The sequence below is a fragment of the Varanus komodoensis genome, unplaced genomic scaffold (genome assembly GCF_004798865.1).
Source record: "Varanus komodoensis strain SLA01 unplaced genomic scaffold, ASM479886v1 scaffold7_1, whole genome shotgun sequence".
NCBI classification, from domain to species: Eukaryota; Metazoa; Chordata; class Lepidosauria; order Squamata; family Varanidae; genus Varanus; species Varanus komodoensis.
The window spans coordinates 4503046-4520370 of record NW_025336479.1 but is presented as its reverse complement, the minus strand read 5'-3'; the positions used below and the strand labels follow the sequence as shown (position 1 = coordinate 4520370).

The window sequence follows — 17325 nt, the reverse complement described above, 5'->3', positions numbered from 1 at the left end:
GCACTGTGTGGGTGGCTGTCATTGGCACTTGCCTGTAGCCACTTGGCAAGAGCTGCAAGGATATTACCATTCCTATCAGGCGGCTCATATGTTGCAGTGCTTGCCCCCACTGGGTCGAGTCATCTCAGTCTGGAAGACGTGGCAAGCCACTGTGGGGCAAACAAACGTAGAACAAGCCATGGCTTGTCAGGTAGCTTATAAGCCAAATCTAGGCCACCATGACAAAACGGTTTGGTCAACACGCTAAGCCACCATGGCTTCAAAGCCTTGGTAGTTTAGCATGCCATTGCTTAGCATGTCACTGGCGCATTGATGCCCACCCCTGAAATGGTCTCATGCTCAAAAGCAGCATTCTGGTACTTAATGCAGACTAGCTATCTCAATACTGGCCCTGACCCAGCAGGAGCGTGTCACCATGAGCCTTCCTCCATTTGCCAAAGGTCATTTTACTTGTGCATTGAAATAGGGCTGGCAGGCAGGGAGGGAGGCCTAGTGGGAAGCGGGTAGAGTAAGAAGCAAACACTATTTTGAGCCTGGTCAGATGGGTACAGATCTGCATATCCCGCCAAAGCAGCAGCACCCTCCCTCTTCAAACATCCACTCCATTCATGTATTTTAGGGCACATAAAGTTTTGGTGCACTTTAAGGTGGATGAAGAAGATAACCCAATTTGGGGGTTAGCTTCTGGTTTTATCATCAGCCTGATGTTTTTAAAATAGTAGCATTACAGCTTCCAGTAACGATTCCAAAGAAATGGTTTGTGTTAGCACCAGAACAAAAAGAATGGTGGTGGTGGTGGTGACGCCAATGAAGATTGTGGTTTATTGTATTTATATAGTGCTCAGTAGCCAAAGCTCTCTCAGAAGTTTATAAGAATTCATAAAATACAATAATGCTGTATAAAGAGGCTCAGATACCCCTAAATATCTGGAAGATGGCAGCTTCCAATTTTTATAACTATTTCTGTTGCTGTCATATGACAGTTAGAAATTTCCCAAGAATATTTGGCAAAATTATACTGCTTCAAGAATTTTGGAAGGTCGTTTGCACTTCACTCTAAAATTTCAGCAGATCTAATGCCCAGGGCAACGATGACTCACTTCTAATAATATCTACAGTTGGGAAAAAAACATTCTGCCAGACTTCATCTTAATCTGATTTCAATATGCTGAGCTTATAAATGCGGCTCTCTAGTTAAACATAATAACCCTAACTTAAAAACCACTGTTGCATTTGTTGTCTTTCACCCATGAGGCATCGTGATATGCTAATATGCATGGCCTAATTGATGTTATTAATTCAATAAAAGGAACCACTTCACATGTACAAGCAGCAAAAGCTGATTAACAGAGCTGTGAGCACTGCGGAGCTGTGTCGATGTCCTGCTTGTTACATTTGTTGCATGAGACAGGCCTGGGTAGTCTCGGTGCCAAAAGGAATTTCAATCCCAGGCAAACCAACACAATCCTGTACCTTAGTTATATATACATGCATGTATTTTACTTGCCTAATTTGAAGCTGAGCTGGAATTAGTCATATGGGCTGCTACTTCTCGCTACCAGCACCTTTTCTTCCTGGGGACTGTGAAAAATGGTTCTTCGTTTTCCTCATTTCTCTTGCTGACAATTTAGGTCCCCAACTTCTGAGCCTTTGGCCAGGTCTCCCTGCATCTCTTCTCTTGCATGACTCAGTGCCTTATTTCCTCTCTCGCATAGCTTAACTCACCCCCTGGAGCTGTGGTCTGTGCCTGCTTAGATTCAGCCAAAACCTGGCATAGATTTCAACTTCCAGCCTAAGGTTTCAGCCTAAGGAGCCATCAGAAGATTGGGTGTGTGCCTTTTCCCTGATATTGCCTTCTCTTCCACTGCGGCCCTAGAACACCAAGGTTCCGCACAGGGGACAGTGAAGCAGGGCAAGCACCGTGCATTAGCTAACCCCGAATCCATCCACCCATCCATCACAATCCCTCTCGCACACGGTGCCCACTGCACTCGCCATGGCCCTGCCTCCGGTGTTGAGGAGTCTGCTAGTGCGGGCATGATGATGAGTTGCGTGGGTTACTGCATGAAGACAAAGAGAAGGAAGAAGGGAGGAAAAACAACTGAGCACCAAACTAGGGATGAAAGGGCTGATGAAGGAGTGTGTGCGTGTGTGTGTGTGTTCGTGCATGCGCGTATTCATGGCCAGGGGGAACCCTGTGAAATGATGAGTGGTGAGCAGGAAGCTGTGCTTCTCCAGCAAGCCTCGTCTTGTAACAAAATTGTCCATATTACAGTGCGCTCCCTCTGTTGCCTTCATCATCAAAACAGCAGAGAAGGCAGGCATCTGCAGACTTGGCAGAATGCCACAGTTTGTAGCCACACAAAGATCTGGGTTTAAAAAACAAACAAACAAAGGAACAGGATGACACTTGAGGAATGGAATGGTGGACTCATGTGGGCCTCTAAATCCACTGATTACTCCAGGCAGGATTTGGGTGGGAGCCTCCCCTCATAGTCTGGAACATGGGTCCTCAAACTGCGGCCCGCGGGATGGATCCGGCCCACCATGGCCATCCATCCGGCCTGCGCCACGGCGCGCTTGCTGCGTGGATGGGGCGGTGGTGGCTCAGAGACGGTCTCCGAGCGAGCGAGCGAGCGAGCGAGGCGCCGCCTGCCTCCCATACACATGTGCTCGCTGCTGCCTCACCGTACAGGTGAGGTGGTGGTGGCTCGCTCGCTCGCTCGGAGATGGTTTTGGACTTGCTGGGAGATCTCTGAGCAAGCAAGCCACCGCCACGCATGCCCAATTCGGCCTCGCACGCGCCCGACGACACCTCACCAGCCCACACCCCCAGGCGCCCCCACCTCACTGGCCTGCGATGGTCACCGCAGCCTTTCAACTGGCCCCCTGTTCAAAAAGTCTGAGGACCCCTGGTATGGAATATAGAAAGGAGTGATGTGCTGGAGGTACAAGAAGGATGAGAAGTGGGAAGACCTAAGGGTATCTCAAGGTTATGAGCTCTTGCCTGATTGTACAAGCACATTTTCAGCAATAGGAACACTAGAATTGTGAGTTTAGGAGTAAAAACTGAAATTCCCGGAAAACACGCTCTCATTCAGATTGCATGAGACAGAGCACAGGGAACAGGGAAGCAACATACTGAGGTAGCCTTTCCCAATCTGCTGCCCTCCAGAGGCGTTTATCATTTAGTTAGTTAGTTATTAAATTTGGATAAATGCCACTGGAGACCACCAGCTTGATGAAGGCCATTTGGGGGGTTACCTACTCACAAACAAGGCAGGGCCATTCCCAACCCTCCAACTTCTTTGTGCCTAACCAAGGGTTCTTTGATTTTGCCTGCTCTCCAAAATGTTTGCTAGTGTCTCCTCCCGACACTTTCAGAGGGGTCAAATGGTCTACAGAAGCAGACAGACAGGATATGGGGCCCCAGCCTAAATTTGGGGCATGGCCAATCAAAACAATTTGTTTTGAAGCTTTACAGCTAACAATGTCTAATCAATATGCAGATCAAGGTTAGTGGCTTGGTAGGCAAGCAGCTGGGTTAGCTCTTATTAGCCAATTACTCTTGTACAAAGAACATTTTCATAGTTATCTCACTAAATAGTCTGAACAATAATGATATCTTAAAAATGGATGAATATTTTAGGCGTCTCTTTCAGAAATGGCTCATTCTAGAAGCCCTAACCTGCTGAAGACAGGATGAAAACTACTGTTTCCATTCAAGAGCTTGCTCAAAGAATTCATTCATATTTCTTTCCCTCTGAGACAGAAGATTTCACAATAATGCCCCCCCACACACACACACACCCCTTTGCTACTGGTTTCAGTCCTTGTGAAATTGAGCACAGTGGCAGGTCCCAAGCTGATGTACTTCGCAGATTTTCTGAGGTGGCAGTAATTGGTATTCCACAAGGCTAACTGCAGGCCGTCACTCCACAAGATCATTCAATCATATGAAGGATCAAACTCTCCAGAATGCTTGTGGCAGGCAATGTAGGGACTGGCGTGACTCTTTCCTGCCCCACCTCACTTTTGGAAGGTGCAGGGCCTGCCATTTTTAGTGACCTCCTCTGGATAGAGCCTCACAGGTGCTAATTGCAGCTGCTGAAGCTGACAGAGGTCCCTGCACATGAGACAAATCAGCAGAAAAATCCCAGACCTCCTTTTGTCATCGGCAATCCTTGTACTTTACATTCTTCCTCCCCTCCGTCTGATGCACTTCACCTCATCTTCCTAGTGGCTTTGCATTTTTCCCCCTAGAATCTCCCCCCAGCTTTTCTGTGCATGAAGTATTTTGCCTTGGTTATTTACTGAACGTCTCCTCTTGTTTAATTTTCCTACCCCCTCAGTCTGCTGGCCTGACCAGTGGCAGTTATGCTTTTAATGAGGTGTTTTTGCATTAACTAGTTAAGGAAAAAGGAAGGACAGGGCAACAGTTTGTGTCTGGGAAAAAGTCATCAACGTTCCCTAAACTTTTGAGCTGTGGCTTCTAATATCTCTGTGTTCCCCCATTTGTGAATTGCTGGACCTATCAGGCTGGCTTCACGCCAAAGTGTGTTCATGTCAAACAGACATTTTGCCCCAAAGACTTCTATACACAAACAGGCAGATCATTGTCCCTGCAGAGGCAATGCATTCATATCCTTGCGACCCCACTTTAAAGGGCTGTTGGGGCAACAGAAACCGGCTGAGTTGGAGCATGCAGTGGTGGCATCCAGGACATATTCACATCATGCATCCTAAATAAAGCATCTCTCAGGGTAGTGTGGAAGGCTGCAGCCGGGCGATCCGTGTGCCCACCGCTGACAGCTCACATGCTTCTCTACCTTTGCATTGGAATTGGAAAGGGCAGCCCTTCACAAAGAGGATGCCTTCAAATAGGGCAGGGGTCTCAAACTCGCGGCCCGCAGACCAATGGCCGGGCCGGGCACGGGGGAGGGGCCCTGTGGCCTTCAAAGCGCCGGCGGCGCCTGGGCCGGCCTCCGGGAGCCACGTGGGATGAGCGGCCCACCCCCACTGCAGTGGTGGGATACTTGATGCGGCCCAGCCTCACCCAGACTGCCCCCAGGTAAGTTGAGTTTGAGACCCCTGAAATAGGGGATGGTCCTTTCTAAAAGAGGGCACCTCACTACCTTACGCTTGCTTTTCTGTCTTAAACTGTGGCTTAATATACAGACAACATGGATGCAAAATTTTCCGCCTTGACATGGACCCAGGGGTGCGGTTGTACTCATACCTTACTTGTGAGCTTCCCACTGGAGGAATTGAATTCTGAGGAAGAGAAGCTTCTAAGTCTGATCCAGCAGGACTCCTCTTAGGTTTCTGTACAGCAACAGAAAAAGTTTAATTGCTTAACTTCTGCAAGTCACATTATTGTTAAAGGGCCATTGAAACCCAGCAAAGGTAATTCCCATAGACCCCGACTGCCATGGGATAATCCGCACTGCTCCCATTCCTCCAACTTCCATGCTGTTACTGATGAGCGCCTCATTCAGTAACTTCATTGAACAGGGAATGGCACAGATCGTGATGTCAGCAGAAGACAGAGTAAATTATGAGGTCATGAGATGACACGTTTCTAGATGTTTTCATTTTAATTGGGTGATTAGGATTTGATTGTTTACTAATCTATGACATATTGCAAAGCCTGTTATTTACAGGGAGGATTGATGCCTGTGTTAATCAGTCATGGGATTTTCTTATGGTGTGGGGGAGGCAATTTAGATTAGAATTGTGTACGTAGTTTTCAAAATAATAAATGTGGGCAAGAAATTCTCGGTGGGAATATGAAACCCTGAAATCTGTTAAAATTGTCGAAAAGCTCCAGCTTCCATTGAAAGAAGAATGCATAAGATTTGGGAATAATACTGAGCTGCTTTGCAGGTAGAACTCTTCATCTGTCTAGTAAAGAGTTCTGTGAGGCTCAGAAGTCTGCATACACTGGCTCAGTAATATGTTCTTCCTGAACTGCTATTTGATGTTATTGATGAAAAACATCCTGCTTATTTCAGTTTAATAATTACCTGCCTAGCAATGATTTGGAAATAATAAATACAAGGAACCTTACTGGGGAGGGAGGAGGTGCTTTGGACTAGCCTGATGCTGAGTGTTAAAAGGAGCATAAATGAAGACCTTGCCCGTTCCACTGTAAGGTGCATGCATGCTTTAAACAGCAGAGAGGCAGGGGATGTTTTCCGAGTGCAGTCCCAAGTTCCGCACTGGCTGACTGACTTATAATTTATCCTCCCTGGTGCCATGGAGAGAGCTATAAATAAGCCTCCTGGTACCTCCACATTAATTAACAGTGGATTTCACTGTTTTCATAATGCTCTTCCCCTGCCTTTGTTCTTCCGAGGGGCGATGCATCAGAGGACTGTTAAGATTCCCTCCTTCCCTTCACCTGGATTTGCGCTGCCCTTTCCGTTGGATACAAGGGATTTAATTGTATTAACTTAATTGACAAATGTATTGTTCAGGCAGCTGTGCAGCAGAAATGACTTTGTGCATCAGTTTGCAGGTTAAGTAGCTGGCGGCAGCCCACCGTGTCATCTGCTGTGGCCAGTCACCTCTGCGCTCCTTCGGTGCTGGCCAGCTTGCCAGAAGGCCGGGGCCGCACCAGCCTCTCCTGTCAAGACAGCAAGGTTAGAGGCGGAGTACTCCATACACCCCCAACCCAGGATGGCAGGAGCAGGCAGAGGCGCTGGGGGTGTTGCCTGCGCAGGGTACTCCACAGCCTCTCTGCCACTGGGTAGAGTGGACGATCCATCACCCGCTGCAAAGACACACGGGGAACGCCAACAGGCTCCTCAGAGGCTCTTGAGCATCCCCCAGCTAACAGCAAGCCTCCATTTTATTTATTTATTTATTAAAAGCGTTTCTATCCTGTCCCCTACAGAACGTCTCGGGGTGGCTTGCAATGCATTCCTCAGACAAGTTTTCAAAAGACTGCTGTTTCATGCAGCTTATTTCTGTGATTTTAAAGAAACAGATTCTGAGTGACTTGCCTGAATGCTGCCTGATGTGATGCTGTGTTGAATGCTAGAGGAACTGGAGTGTGGCTGAGAGTTATTGTTCCCACCACCACCACCCACAAGAATGCTAGGATTGGCTTTCATTCATGCAACAGAAGGTCAGTTGCAACTGTGGAGATGTGTCTTCCAGCAGTACTCCAGAGGGTTAAAGTGATGCTATTTACGGTATTTGCATCTTGAACAACGGAGGAGCCTTACTGAACAGACAAGCTAATTTCCACAAAATTTGGCCACAGGTTTTTTCCTGCTGATCATGTGGACCCCTGCAGGTGCAATGGCAAAGCATTTGTCTCGTGCCAGCCATGGAGGAATGTGGGGACCCCCAAAGCATGGAGCTGGAGGCAGGGCAGAACAGAAGCAGAGCCCCCTTTCCTCCCCACCCACCTGCTTCCAAAAGGGAGGGCAAGTGTGGATTACATGGGGACCAATTGGTGTGGTATCATGAAGGCTGATGGGCCCACAGATTTTCCAGCTCCAGCCAGTTTGGTGCAGTCATTCCAGCAAGTCCATGCGTGACACCTCTCTCACATGGACATGGCTTGCAGTGCTCATAGAGAAGCCCTTTGATTACCACCACTGCCACAAGAAGGCTGTTCCCGGAGGTGAATTCCAGGTCCAGGGGATGGTGTGCGAGTAGCAGCAGCAAGCGTGGAAACCTTCTGAGCAATGTCTTGAGCAAGGAGGCCACATTTGCAGGGGTCCGTGGGTCCTCTTCTGTGAAGGTGGACAGAGAAAGTAAGACAGCAAGCTAGATTATGGACAGCTTGCGATAGTCTACCTAACCCTGGCTGCAGAATGAAAGGTAGGCACAGAATCAGGCTCCTGGGAGAAGACGCATGCTTGAGAGATGGAATCCACATCATGTGCTACAGGCAGAGATGTATAGATTTCATTAAATCTGTTCCGTCTATACTTCACAGACTGTCAGAAAACTGTGCTAAAGTCAAGATATATTATGTCCACAGCATTCCCACAGTCCATCAGGGAGATTGCCCAATCAAAAAACAAAATCCAATTAGTCTGGTAGGATTTCTTGACAAATCCATGTTGGCTTCTAGTAATCACTACATTGCTTTCAAGGTGTTTGCAAACTGACTGCTTTACAATCTGCTCCCGAATTGTCCCAGGGATCAGTGTCAGACTGACTGGTCTGTAGTTCCCAGGTTCTTCTTATTTCCCTTTCTTGAAGGTAGGGACAACATTAGCCCTTCCCAGGAGGGAGGGAGATTGAGACACCACCAGGACATGTCATAACTTGATGGTGCTAGTCTCCTGCCCTCCCTGCTGAATGATTCCTAAGCCCCATCCCCAGGGTCGCCCTTATGACCTCCAAGAAACACCCAGAGCTTTGCTTTCTGCACAAGCTGCAAGACAGGGAGTGGGTTCCAAGCGTGGATCTCCAGCTACAAGATCACAGTGATTTTTGGACCAAAAGGTCCCCCAAAATAAAATTCTATGGCCATCTAGACACCGCTTATGGACCATAGGAATGTGCCATAAATCATCAATACCATTTATTTATTTATTTATTTATTTATTCATTCATTCATTCATTCATTCATTCATTCATTCATTCATACATACATACATACACACACACACACACACACACACACACACACACATTTATAGGCCACCTATAACTGCCAAGGCCTTCCTAGACGGCATGGTTATCATGGTTATCCATTGATAGGCATAATGAAACCTTGTGGACCAATAGTGTGTACATTGAGTTAACTCTGGGCATATCCGTGCTGCATTTGTATCAGGGCTGTCTGTATCTATGATTGGTGTTTGCCTTTTGTAAAAGAAAACAGAATTTTGCTGGTGCAACTTGAATTATATGAAATGGCTTATCTGAAAGGGTAGGTAAAAGGCATTTAGGTTCATCCTGGTTTCTGCTTCAAATTTTATCCCTAAATAACCTCTAGGTTTGAACTATGACATCAGGGTTGCAGTTTATTTCAAAGGCGACCTGTTGTCCTGTGGACTTTGTGTACAGTGCCACCAAAATCAAATGACTTTTTGAGATTCAGAAACAGCTGTTCACTGGAGTGACTGGCCCAGGAGTGTATCAGTGGGACCAGACTACATTTCTTTGCAGCGTGCCCCAGTTCCACTCAATACTCAGACAAAAATTAGAACAAATCCAGCAGCACAGTATTGAGAACACTGAAGGCAGGAATCACTTCACTTCTTGTATTTCCATTTTCCTTGCCATGTGCCCTATAGTGCAGTCGTCTGAATCCAGCAATACTCATCCCCAGGTAAACCAGCACAGACCTGCAGCCTGATGGGAGATAATTTTTTGACCACTGGATTCACAGAGAGGAGGCAGCTACAAGATGCTGGGCTTCACTGCCTGTATGAAAAAGCTTGCAGGAGGAATGTTGATGCTGAATAAACTAACCCAGTCTGAGTGAGCAGTGCCTGTGTGGTGCACACAAGTCCGGTGTGTGTGCGTGCGTGCGTGCCCATGTGTGCTTGCACGCCTAGGTGCCCACAGGGAATATCATGTGTCAGAAATCAGCACATAAATGAAACAAATATGGATCTGTAGTTCTGGCTGCAGATTAACCAAAGATCTCTGCTTTCCATCAGGCCTGGCAAGACATGAGACCCATGTCTTCAAGTCATCTATCTTTCTCTCAGGAGGCCCTGAATGTAAACAGAACTCCAAGAGTCTGTACACCCTCTCAGTCTTGCGGCAAGCGCAAAGACCCCTGGTTTGAAGTCTGTGATCTCTGGCAGTTCTCGCTGTGAGAAACATGATTAACTTCCCTTGTTATTTCTTCAGCGTTGGAGCAGACAACAAACAATGACGAGGGTGCTTCTCTCCCCGCACCCCTCACACCACTTCCCCTCTGCCACCTCTCCAGCCTCCTGGAGAAATACTGCCAATCCTAAAAGAATTGCCCCTTCAGTCAAATGTGGCTTTAATGAAAAATATATATCCACAGGCTTTCTTTCAGCCTGTATTATTAATGTGACCTTTACTCAACTGCGTCCCTCTCCTTTTGATTTCTGTGAATAAATGTAATTAGGAGGGTGTGTGAGCTACAGCTGAGCTTCAGCAAGGGGTTCGAACTCCGGGTAGGTGAGTGAGATGTTACCCAATTAACTCCTTCAATAATGCAGCCGCGGTGACAAGTGGAAGGTTCGTGCAGCAGCTAACACTGTAGGGGGAAAATAGGTCCTTGTTGAAAAATCAGATTGAGGAGGAGGAATTGAGGAATTCTTCCTCAATAGGTACAGCCTGTGATGAATGAAGCCGTAATCTCATGGGTATATCGAAAATGTATAGACTGGCTGAGAAATCAAGGCCTTCGAATATTCAGATACATGGTTAGCACTTGGAAAACCATGTTTTTGCCTTACAAAGATGCATTTGCTTGATGTCCCTATAAGCAAACTGCCTGCTTAATACAATAAAATACCCAAAGGAATCAGTGGACCAAATCCATCCAGCTTTGGCAGAGAATTTTCTACTTGTCTCCATACCTATGAGGTAAGGTGTCCTTTGAAATCTGAGGCCTACAAATCCATACTCATTCAATGTCACAGTTTCAACAACAGTGAAAACCTTTACAGGAAGCAGGATCTTTCTCTCCCTTCAAGCAGCTTTCTAATTGTGTGGGTGGTTGGCAGGTTCAGGAACCTCCAGGCCCAAACCCACCAGCAGCCACAGTCTCCTCCTCCAGCCATTCTGCCCTTTCCCCACCTGGGCCCAGTTGCCACTGCCAGGGAGCAAGACTGGGCAATGGTTTGCCACTCCCCCTCTTTGCTTGCATGCCCTTGTTCCTCATTATCAGGGGATGGTGATCCCCGAGGATGAGGAGGAGGAAGAAATCCTTTGTTAGGACACGTGCTGCCTTGCCCAGCTGGCTTGTCACTGTCGGAAAGTGTCATTTTCCAGGACCCTGAGGACCAGGTGGATCAAACCAAGACAGGAATACTCCACCCTGGAAGAGCCAATTTATACACCATTTCTATTTGCCACTAAAGGAGATCGTTTGATCAAAATGCATTTGACAATCTGGACCACTACGCATTTTAAGCTATGGGTGCCTAAGTATAGCTTTCTCCACTTTACACCACATTTTTCATTTGATTACGGTGTTGAAAAGTTTTTGTATGTGATTTTATGTTTTTTCAAATGGTAACATTTGCTCTTCCATTTATGTGTTTGCCTTGTTTCATATCAAGAGAAAAATGGCACTCAGGGTAGCTTATGATCATAAACTTTATTAGAAACAATAATAAAACAAATGCATTAAAATACAATTCAATACAGAATGATCCCAAAATTGAAACAACATCCAACCCAAGAGAACCATGTACACACCAAAGCCCAGCTGCAGGAAAACGAGCCTTGCCTGCCAATGATGGAACAGCAGAGAGGGAGCAAACTTCGCCTCCCCGGGCTCCCTTGACAGTTTGTGGGAGCAGCCACCAAGAAGGCCCTCCGTTGCACTGCTCGTCTTCAAACAAGAGCTTCTTCATAAGACATTAAGGCCTGGCCTGGCTTGCATGGAAGAAGAAGCGTTCATTCGGGCAGTATGGACCCAAGCAATATAAGGCTTTATGGGTCATAAAGCCTGAGTCTGCAAGGAAAATGTAAGCTCACTCAGCCCAGACTGAATCCTGCCTCCCCAGTCTGTCTTTTGACCACCCAGGAGTGCCTTCACCAGAATTTGTTTGCCCTCATCTAGTCCAGTATTGATATCAGAAACCAGTTTAGAACTAAAACAACTTCCCTGGTTTTGAATGGAAAAGACCAATTTGCATGGCCCTTTGAGGATAAATTCAATTGTATCCATACTGTTTTGGATGGCATGCATCTCAACATATGTACAGGATTTATGCTTACAGTATACAGACTGCTGATCTGTATACATTTCATGGAGTGGAGGGGCTGAATCCAGATATGCCTTTCTGGATCCAGGGAACTCTGTGGTGGTGATCCTCTGTTTTGCATCCCATGTTTTAACATCAGTGTGGAAACACTGGGAGAGACAGATGGCTTTGCATCTTCTTTTCATCAAACACGGGGGAGGCAGCAGCTATCCTGAATAGGTGCTTGGCCTTGGTAACAGGCTGGATGGAGACCAATATACTGAAATTCAATCCAGGGAAGATAGAGATTCTGTTAGAAAGTGGTCTATCTGTCCAGTTAAGTGGCATTCAGTCAGCTCTAAATGAGGTTGTACTCTCCCCAGAAGAGCAAGTTCATAGTCTGGGGGTGCTCATAAATTCAGTTTTGTCACTTGAGGTTCAAGTGGCATGAGATGCTTTTACCAACTTTAGCTACAACCTACCTAAAAAGAGCCCCTTCCTGGTAAGGGGGTCTGAGAGTGTCAGAGAAGTTAAGAGCAATGCTCCAGGCAGCAAGACTTTCTCTCACTAGATTGGTCTCCTAGCAAAGTCACCCAAGGCAGAAGGGTCAAGCTGAGGCACCAGACTGCGATGCATCCACCCCTGTCTGGAGTAACAGTCACATCAGCAGAAGAGAATAGCTCTCTCTAATGGTGATGGGGGCGGAGAAACTCCTGAAGGGCAGCTGCTGGGCTGCAGCAGTAACTGAAGGTGACATTGGCAGAAGATCTTTCACAGCCCATAGCAGTGATTCTCAAGCTAACTCTGGGTAGTACTGTGCAGACTTTTTCTTACCTTGAAAACCCTATGGTAAAGCCAAATGAAACAAGAGAAGCTGTCAGAAGATTAGAAGGGCCTCCACCAGCTACTGGAGAAGAACAAAGGACGCAGCTAGATCCAAGCAAAAAGGGAGTCTAGTGAGCGACAGAATCAAAAGGAAAGCCCAGTGCTGCACGAAGCATTCAGTTTGAACATGGAGCGTGAGAAGTATGAATCAAGGCGAACTGGAAACTGTAAAGCAAGAAATGGAACATCATGGTACTTGGTGAGAGCAAACTATAGTAGAGACCGGAAAGGGACATTTTCAGTCAGACAAACACAGTCTTTTACTCTGGAAATGACCCACTCAGAAGAAATGGAGTGATAATACTGGGGCAAGATATAGCACAGGCAATAAGGGGCTATAATGCAAAGGCTGACTAAATCATATCAGCCAGAATTCTTGGAAAATCTGGAAACATAACCATGACTCAGGTCTACACTCTGACAACAGATGCAAACAAAAATAAATTGAAAACTTTTATGCAGGTGTTCAAGAGGGAATTGATATCTCACCAAAAGAAGACATGCTGATCATTAGAAATGATTAAAAAGCAAGGAGAAAAAGAAGGAGAAGGAGAAGCTGAAGCCAAAGCTGAAGCAGATGAAGTAGTAGTAGCAGAAGTAGAAGAAGATGACAACGATGATGAAACAAAACAGAATCCAATGTTACAGGCCTGGGTCAAAAACAAAGCAAGAGAATGACTCATATAATTCTGTGAAGTCAGCCATTTGTTAATTGACAATACATACTTCAGGCAACCAATTAGACAACTGTACACATGGACATCACCAGCTGGCCAATATAGAAATCAAACATTTAATAGACTATTTAATTAGAGGTACGAGATACAGAAGCTGCATTCTTACTGCCAAAATAAGACCAGGAGCCTATTGTGGCAGTGGCCATGAACTATTAATATCAACAACCAGAATAAAGCTGTGAAAGATCACTAACAGAAGCCCAGACCCAAAATGCAACTTTGGCAACATCCCTGAGGAATGTAAAGTCTGCACAAAGAACTGATTTACAGTACTGAAGTCATTCGAAAATGAGCCACAAGAACCGTAGACTGAAAGCAGAGACGGTATTAGGGAACAATGCCAAAAGACAATTCCTGTAACAAAAAGAAAGGAAATGCTTCAATGGATGGCAGAGGAAACACAACTTCTAAGTACAAGTGAGAAGCAAAAGCTGGCAGAAGTAAAGACAGAATCCTGAATGCAAGTTTTCAGCAACTATCATGTAAGGACAAAAGGAAGTTTTACAATGACCAATGCAAAGCAATGTAAGAAAACCACAAAAGAGGAAAATCAAGGGACCTCTTCCAGAAGATCCAACAAAGCAATAGAAATTTTAAGCCTAGATTTGGAATGCTGAAAGACAAGCAGGGGCACATTCTGTCAGACCAGGAGAAGATAAAGAGAAGGTAGAAAGAATATGTGGAAGAACTATGTAGAAGAGATAACAAGACAGACTCCTTCAAAAAGGCATCCTATGAGGAAGAACCTGAAATTTTAGATAGCAAAGTGAAAGCTTCTCTGAAAGCGCTTGGAAGGAACACAGTACCTGGAGTAGACTGGATGCCAATAGAACTATTCCAAGCTGCACAGATTGAATCAGTCCAAATCCTAATGAGAATATGCCAGCAAATATGGCAAACAAAACAATGGCCCAGAGCATGGAAACATTCAGTATGCATTTCAGGCCCCACAAAAAAGAGATACAAAACAGTGCAAAAGCTATAGGACTCTCACACTGATTTCCCATGCAAGCAAAGAAATGCTCCAGGGTTTGCAACAAAGAATACTACCCTCGATGGAGCAAGAGATCCCTGATGTTCAAGCTGGATTCAGAAAAGGAAGAGGCATTCAGGACCATATCACAAATATACATTGGATACTGGATCAGCCTATGTTGTATAGACTACGGCAAGGCTTTGTGTGGATCATGAGATGCTATGGATGGTCCTGAAAGAAAGTAGTGTGCCTCAGCTCTTGATCATCCTGGTGCTCAACCTGTATCATGAATAAGAAGCTGCTGTTAAGCAAGGAGATGGAGAAACAGAATAGGGAAGGGTGAGGCAAGGGTGTATTTTATTAAATATATTTTGATTTCTAATTCATTTGCTTTGATTATTAATATCAGTGCTGGGTTCTATGTATTCTTGTGTAGCTATGATTGTAAACCTCAAGGGAGGGCATCTGCCATTTGAGTGGTATATAAAGTTAATAAATAAATATTCAAGACCAAAAAGCTGAGATAACAAAAGCTGAGATTGTTACTGAAAAAACAGCCAACAAGCACAGATGGAATTCAACTTTTAATTTGACCAGAGTTTTAAAAGTTAAGACAAGTTGATTCAAATTGGTATTGTTGTGGGAAGCTACATTTGTCCTTTCCCTCCCACCAAGAAATTTATGACCTATTTTAAATTAGGATTCTCCCACAGGTGAAGGGAGTGAAACAATACTTATGACCCAGTGCTTCTCAAAAATATCCAGTCACATTAAATCCTAGATCCTGGAACATATTCAAAAAGCTAATATCTGTCAAGATTTCAGTGGAGTTAGGCAATAACTCTCAAGTTGAACCTAAAGGAGAACTGAATTTTGAGACTCTATTCTAGCTGGTAGCAGAAGCTGAGCTAAATGTCCAATCGTTGTTGTTGTCCATGACATTTCTATACCACCTGTAGCTGAAGCTCTCTGGTACCCATCCAGGTTTCCACAAGACCCCACCTTGCTCAGCTTCCCAGCTTAGGCAGGATCAAGCAGAGACTTCAGGTTATAAGGAAGGCACTGACGTTGCTTCATTAAAACTGTTTCCAAAGACGTGAAGAGTCTTTAGAACAGGTCTTTGCCAAAGAGTAATGGCAGACAACCCTCTGCTCATGGGCCAGCCCTTTTAAGAGGCCTAAACCTGTGACTTTAATGCAAGATGAGATGCAATGATACTCAAATTCAAATTAGCTTACTTCCAAGTAAATGCAGATAGAATTGCATGCCTCTGTAACTGTGAAACAGTTCCTGAAGCCCTCTGGTTTTAATTTTTTCTGCGTATCCTCGTAGCTGCCAACAGTATTGTTATGTGTGCTCTACTTTGCTGCACAACATTAAGGAGTGCCAGGGACTTGGTTTGGCTTCCTTTGGTTTAGAAAGCAATGGAGACATATGTCACAGAGCAAAGAGTAGGCACTTCTGCATGGAAGTAGACCTGCTCCCCTACATCAGTCTCCGAGCTCTGGTGGATTTCTCATTCAAACACATAGAGAGGTTGTCAACAATGTGCCATCTATTAGCTTCCATTCAGGAAACATCAACCATTTCTGGGCTATTAACCAGGAATCTTTCTGGAATGGTCCTGGGATGGTTCACCAGCAGCCATAACAATACTGTTATGAGAAAATCAGAAATTATTGTGACATACAGGGCCATTAGGTAAAGTGTTTTTTCTGCTGTAATAATGTCTAGCAAAATTTGGTAACAATGAATATGGCCTATGGTGAGACGACATAATTTATTTATTTATTTATTTATTTATTAAAACATTTTTATGCCTCCCCATTCGCCGAAGCCTCGGGGCGGCTTACAACAATGAATTAAAACATCATAAATAACATTTTAAAATATATCCATTAAAATAAGATACAAATATACAATATAAAATAATGAGACTTGCATGGGACTTGTTATCTTATCAAAATTCTCTGCTACTTCTATAACGTTATCAAAAATAGAAGAGCTAAGTGTTGCAATAAACACTGAGGAGCACAACTGAACATCTCCAATGGGGAAGCTTTCAGTATTGATAGCAACAGTTAATTTTGACCCAGATTAGCAATAATACGTATGTAAGCATATCTAGAAGATGAAAATAAAATATTCCATTGCTGCAAAGTTCTCAGAAAGTAGCAAATGTATCTGACTCCATTTCTGGGCAATCACACCACAAAATTCAGACTTTTGAAATGCTCATGGAACTGTTAAAGGAAACATCCTATGTTAGAATGATGAAAATGAGCACAGGTTTCTCCTTTTAAACATAATTATCATTAGCAGAAAAGAAAAGCACCATGGAAAGAGCAGCAACATTAAAAAGAAATTTTAGACAACACATAAAACAAAGCAAGCTGTGTTGTTCTTTACGGAAATGAGGAGGATGGCGAACAGAAGGGGGCTTTTGGGGCAATTGCATCCTGCTTGTGACTAGCCTCCCTAGAGCAGTTCACCTGGTGCCTTCATTACAATCTTTTTGGTGCCAGGTTTTATTCTCCAGTCATTTTAATCTTTTTTATTTAACAATTTTAATAGAAAACTTTATTATTTTAATTCACCATGCTTTAATATTCTCAGCTGTTATATTTATATTGATAATATTGATATATGCACATTGTTTTAATTGTGTTATCATTTGTTTTATAATGTTCTGATTGCAATCTGCTTAGAGAGCCCAGTAGGAATATTGAAGCAGTCCATAAGATCAATCAATAAAATTAAAAAATTAGAAACATTCTAAAAATTAATGATCCAGCAATACTTTTATTAAAACCAACCAAATATGCACAAAATTGTGGGAAAGCTTGTCCCCAAAAAC

General features: G+C 44.5%; 1 long non-coding RNA gene across 3 annotated transcripts in view; it reads right to left on the bottom strand.

The window, feature by feature from the left end:
- Positions 1–17325, bottom strand: part of LOC123035453 — a 61556-nt gene that overhangs the window by 30807 nt on the left and 13424 nt on the right. For 2 of the 3 annotated variants that reach the window (XR_006416949.1, XR_006416950.1), the window contains exon 2: positions 5240–7748. This is a non-coding gene — a long non-coding RNA (uncharacterized LOC123035453). The remainder of the gene's footprint in view (positions 1–5239; positions 7749–17325) is intronic. The other variant, XR_006416951.1, reaches the window with a different exon arrangement.